This window comes from Dioscorea cayenensis, unplaced genomic scaffold (assembly GCF_009730915.1).
Source record: "Dioscorea cayenensis subsp. rotundata cultivar TDr96_F1 unplaced genomic scaffold, TDr96_F1_v2_PseudoChromosome.rev07_lg8_w22 25.fasta BLBR01001612.1, whole genome shotgun sequence".
NCBI classification, from domain to species: domain Eukaryota; kingdom Viridiplantae; phylum Streptophyta; class Magnoliopsida; order Dioscoreales; family Dioscoreaceae; genus Dioscorea; species Dioscorea cayenensis.
Genome location: NW_024088003.1, coordinates 16,508 through 22,398, shown reverse-complemented (window position 1 = coordinate 22,398; position 5,891 = coordinate 16,508).

Genomic DNA, 5,891 nt, shown 5'->3' with positions numbered 1-5,891 from the left:
GCATCGGAGGTATTTGTGATGGGAAGTGAATTCTTCCAAAATTGGCTATACTATTCCTAATAATGGCTAAAATTACTATTTTAGTTGACAACTTTTGTGATCACTAAAAGTACAATTCATTGTAGTAAGTGCATATTAGATTGACATGATTAGGATTGAGAAATTGATAATGTAATGTCACATATAGGAGATAGAGTTTAGTGCATGCCTAGAGATAGGGTTGTGTGGTGTCAAACTCTCTGGATTAGAATTAAACTTAATAGAGAGATTCACAAAGCACTTCAATGCAATTATAGGGTAATCAATATTGTTGTATGGGATTAGTGTTTGATTGCGTGGACCAAAAGGGTTATGTGTAATGTTATAGGATAAAAATTTAGTGGGGTGGGGATTCCCCGACCCCGCGGAGATCCCCGTGGGGGAGTGAGTTGTGGGAATTTCTCCCTGCTGGGAATTTTGAGGCATGGAATCCTGATAAACCCCTAAATGTGTGTATTTTATACGTATTCATGTTGTACTATTCATGTATAAATTGATGATTTGATGTCATTTTTGTGGTCTAATTGATCTTATTCATGTTATAGGTCTCAAGGACGCCCAGGTGAGCTCGACAATACAAATGAGAAGAAAAACAACACCAAAATGACGTTTTATAGCCTCAAGAACTGTAGCAGTCACTGTATCACGAAGGAGTTAGGAAATGGCAAAGTCTCGAGTTTCATTGACAAGTTTTTTTACGGTCTTGAAGACGCCAGCAAACTAGCTGAAAAATTTAGGAGTTTTTGTTGCATTTTACTGTATCACTTTACAGAATTTTTGGTAGAAATTCCGAGGCTCTTATGGGTTCCTTCATCCCCCTGAAGCAGATTGTGAAGCTAACCTGAGATTGATTTTAAAAGAGGTTTTTAGGGCTTTTAAGGGCATCTTTCTTCTTGGGCCTCTTATGTCGTCACCCCACCTTTCTCGCAAGTGATTTCTGATGATCTACTGCACAAAGCTTGACCAAGAGGGAGGCAAACATCGGAGGAGTAGATAGGGAGAAGATCCAAGGAATCAAAGCATTATTTGAGGGGAGATCTCTTCAAACCTTCAAGATCTTCACCATCCAAGGGGATCTAAAGCTGAGGGAGTAGTTCTTGCTTTTTTTTCTTGTTTATTTGTTTCTTGGAGTTGTATAAGTGTTCCTCTTTCATGAGGAACTAACTTATTTGTGGTTTGGACATAATAAACTCTGGGGTTGCCTATTTGTAATTTGAATGATCATCCTTGTTGATGTATTGTTGGATGTTGTATTTCTTTTATGGAATCTTGTAGCTTGTGGTTCTTGCTATATGTTCTTTGATGTTTTGGATTGCATGAGAACTCTCTAGTTCAAATTCTAGGTTGTACTTGGATGCGCGGGATGCACCATTGTATTAGATTGACATAGCTTGAAAGGGATACATTTACCAATACATCGACGGATTCGGGTATTTGGTACGCCTCCAACCATTAGGGATGAACCTAGATGTGTGTTTGACTCTAATTAGAGATTTTTCCGACACTCAATGCAATCATAGCAGGATTTGGTCAGAATGGATTCTGAACCATTACTTGTATGGTATTAGGAGTAATCTTTTGAGGGATTCGGGATTACCTACTTTAGGAATCTCTTGGCCAACTACCATCACAACATTTCATCCTAAATTCAAGACCTAATGACAACCCTAGGGGGATTGGTTGTCCAAATCACCCCTTCCCTTGTTTGATTCACCCCTTCCTTTGTCCAAATCACCGAGGGATTAGTTCTTTCTCTTTTTGTAATTATTGTTCATCTTTTGAAGTGTTAGGCTAGAAAATAGACGAAAGAGAAGTAATAGTAGCTCCTTGGCTCTGTGGAATACGACCCCTGTGTCACACACAGGATATTACTTGACAACCTGTGCACTTGCGGGTGTTCACATCAAATCCCCACCTCATGGGAAAGTGGGGATGGGGATGGGAATCCCATTCCCTGCCCCATTCCTCCCCACTTGCATCCCTAACCTAAGAGTTTGGACCAAAGACCTCTTTGTGCTAGATCTCTTGAAAGCACTCAAAGATATATCCCAATGATCAATTTAATGAACAACAATACTAGCTCTAGTACCTAATGTACATGTTCATCCACACCATATTTTTCATTTTGTACAATAACATTGTTTAAAAAAAAATTCAAAATTAACTAGACAAATTATTTAACACACTTTGATAGCTTGCAATACATGAAAACATTTTAAGAAAACGTCGAACAAAACAACAACATGGTACCACTATTAAACCTTAGGCTAATGATCTTAATTTTTTTTAAAAATTTTAAAATAACAAATGTTAACCCATAGCCACAATTATTGTACCCTTCTTCAAATTCTTCGCCTCTAAAACCCTCGTCTTCAAGTTTGAAAGTGCTTGAATGAATGTATTTGATTACTATTATTTATAGTACTTTGCATGTACTTGTTCAATATATGATTGAATTTGGTGTTTAATTGGCTTCCATTTCATATTCACACTAGAATGAAGATATACAGATTAAGAGAAACAAGTATGAGATGATTTGAGCTAATTCTGGAAGAAAAATAAAGATTTAAGAGTGACTTATTGGTGCTATTAAGGGTGTTTTAATGTAGCCAATCACTATTATGGCCACTGTTACGGGCATAACGGAAAACTCGAGAAGCTTACTAGTACTGTTATGAGCACTATTATGACCATAACCATCAAGCCGTAAGGACCTCTTATGACCATAAGAACCCCCGATTTCTGAGTTATAAAAGCTAGAAATTAGGGCTTTGGGGGGGCATCTTATTCTCTACCTTTTGTCCGTCTTTTGGCCGCCTTTTGGATAGTGATTTGGTGGTCTTTCATTGTATATCATGTCTGAGGGAAGAGAGAAAGAGGGAGAGATTAGATGAAGGTTCAAAGCTTCAAGGGAGCTATTCTTGGAGAGATCTTTGTGGTGATATTGGAAAATCTTTGAAGAACTTCATCCATCCAAGGAGATTGCGAGCTTTAAGGGAGTTTTATTATTCTCTTTGAGTATTTCATTTCATTTAGATTAGATTGTTGCTCTCTTTTAATGGATGGCTAATTTCTTAGATGCTTGGGCATAGTTGACATCTAGGTTTTTATCTTTTGACATTAGTTCTGGATTTATGCGATTTACTTGTTTTTCCAATTACAATCCATGCTATTTGAATCCAATTGTGTCGTTGTAATGCTTGATCACTATTGTGGCTTTGTGAAGAGTAGAAATACCCACCTAGCATAGGCATGCCACGATTAGAGGGGGTTGTGAGTAAGCCTAGAAATAGGGTACTTTGAGGACCTTGTCTCTCTCATTCCTCTTGAGTGAGTTAATGATTATTTCCATGCTCTTTACAATCATGTGGAATAGATTTTAGGAGAAATAGCATCTTTATTTTGTATTCAGATTAAGGGTTATCTCCCTTCAAAAGGTTGATTACCTATTTAAGAAATTCATGTTAACTCACATTGAGGTTTCACTGAGTGTTAATGTGATTGTGCGGTGATTGGATTAGCACTGCACCGATTCAGTTACTCTTCACTCTGGAAAGAGGGGTCTAGTATGATTTAGGAGACCCTCGTTTCAAATAGGATTGCATGTTTAGACAACCTTTGTCTCGCACTTTACAAAACTCTAAAAGGATGCTATGTCTGGATATCATTTCTTCTCCTAATTTTTCCTCCTATTTTTTGTATTCTTTGTTTCTGTGCTTTGTTTTTTTGTTGACACACATCACTATTGGGTTTAGGTTAATTTTCAGATCTAAGGTTAATACTAGTTATCTCATTCTTCCCTATGGACCGACATCTCACTTTTTAACACTTTATTACGTGATCAGCACATACACTTGAGTTTTTATCAAAGTCCTCCAATAACGAAGATGACCTTACTGGTGCATCTATAGTTGAAGAAGCCTAGGAGTGTTTTGGATCCTAACAAACCGTAACCCTAACCCTAATAGTAACCCTAATCACAAGGGGATAGAGATGTTATTTGGAGATGTGGATTCATACCTGGCTTTCAATTATGCTACTTTGAGGATAAATAGTACTGTTCTGATGTAGGCGGAGGTTATTGGTGGAGCTTCTATTGGTGTGCCACCATTCCTTGAAACGGAGAGACGATAGAGGTTTCAAAGGAGAGCGAGAGATGATTGAGGCTTCAAGGAAAAGTAAGAGATGAATAGGATTGTTCCAATGTAGGCAAAAGTCATTGGTGGAGGTTTTCGATGGTGTGTCTCCAGTCCATGAAAATGAGAGCAAGAGGTGTGCCTCTAATCCTTGAAAGCGAGAGATGATGGAGGTTTCAAGGGAGAGCAAGAGGTGTACCTCTAGTCCTTAAAAAGGAGAGTGAGAGGTATCCCTTTAGTCCTTGAAAGCGAGAGACGATGGGGGTTTCCAATGGGGGAGAGAGAGAGAGAGAGAGAGTGTGTGTGTGTGTGTGTGTGTGTGTGTGTGTGTGTGCTTTAGTTATTTTTTTTATTTTATAATTTAGAGGGTTTTGTTTTAAACTGGTTTTAAAAACAAGAGAGTTTTTCCCCTATTATACCACACAAAAAGGTGAGCAAACTTCAAAAGATTACAAAGAACTTCAAGACACTATACCTATCCTTGGGTTCAATGATAAGGTTTTTTTTTAAACCTCTCTCCCTGTCTTCTTCTAAAACAAGTGTAGAAAATGGTGTGGTACAATACTATCAACTTTCAGTTTTGTACCTATGCATGCATGCATGCACTAGAAACTTGCTTGGTATTTGACGTTTTTATGGGGTTATAATTCCACTAGTCATGTAAAAGCTTACCTGCTTAATTAATGCTTTACCACAGACACAGTATGATCATTGTTGAACCTATTAAACATTGACTGATTGCCTACCAAGGTGGAAAGGAGAGGATAGTGGAGAAGTTTCTTGGTGGACCAATTAAGAAGCTCAATGAGAGACAAGACTTTTGAGATACCCACCAATGAATGATGAGATTTGTCTTGCACCAATGGATTGTCTAGTAGTCCTTTTAAATAAAGGGAATATTATGTCTTGTTAGTCTTGTTATATATGTGTGTATTAAATTGTAAAAGTCTTGTTGAGTTGACTAGATTCTCTTTTATTGTACTATTATCAATGAACTAATGAAGTGACTCAGTAAGCTGTGTCTTTTGTGAGAAATTCATCTTCACTCCTCAATAGTGGTATCAGGAATTTGTGATCCAACAAAGCTCTCCTTCCTAGCTCATCTCGATGGCATTAAACAATACCTCTTCTCAACAATCTTTCCCAACTTTGACGGGAAAGCATTGGAGCATCATGATGAAGGCACTCTTTCACTCTCACGATCTTTGAGAACAAGTTGGTAAGGGATTTTCAAAGAAAGAAAATAACTGAGGCTAAAGGAAAATGGAAAGAAGGATGCTAAGGCTTTACATCTCTTTCAACAAGCCTTGCATCGGTTTTTCTTCTCTTGTATTGTAGTTGCAAGTACAACCAGGAAGAATGGAAAACCCTTCAAAGGGAATTTTAAGAAACCTCTAAAATTATTGGAATAAAGTTGCAGGCCCTGAGGCAACCTATAAGAATCTTCGAATTAAAAACATTTACGGGGTTCAAAGTTATATTTCTAGGGTTATGGAGTCGAATAACCAAATGAGATGCCTTAAAGATACTTTGACTAAATCTATGGTGGTTCGGAAGTTGATGAGAAGTCTTGGACCAAAGTTTTACCATGTTGTTGTTGTGATAAAAGAGGCAAAAGATGTCACCAAACTTACCATGGGTAAGCTAAGTGGGACCATAGATAGGAACTAATGTCACCTATGAAATGCAAGTGCATGAGTCGATTAAGTAATATAG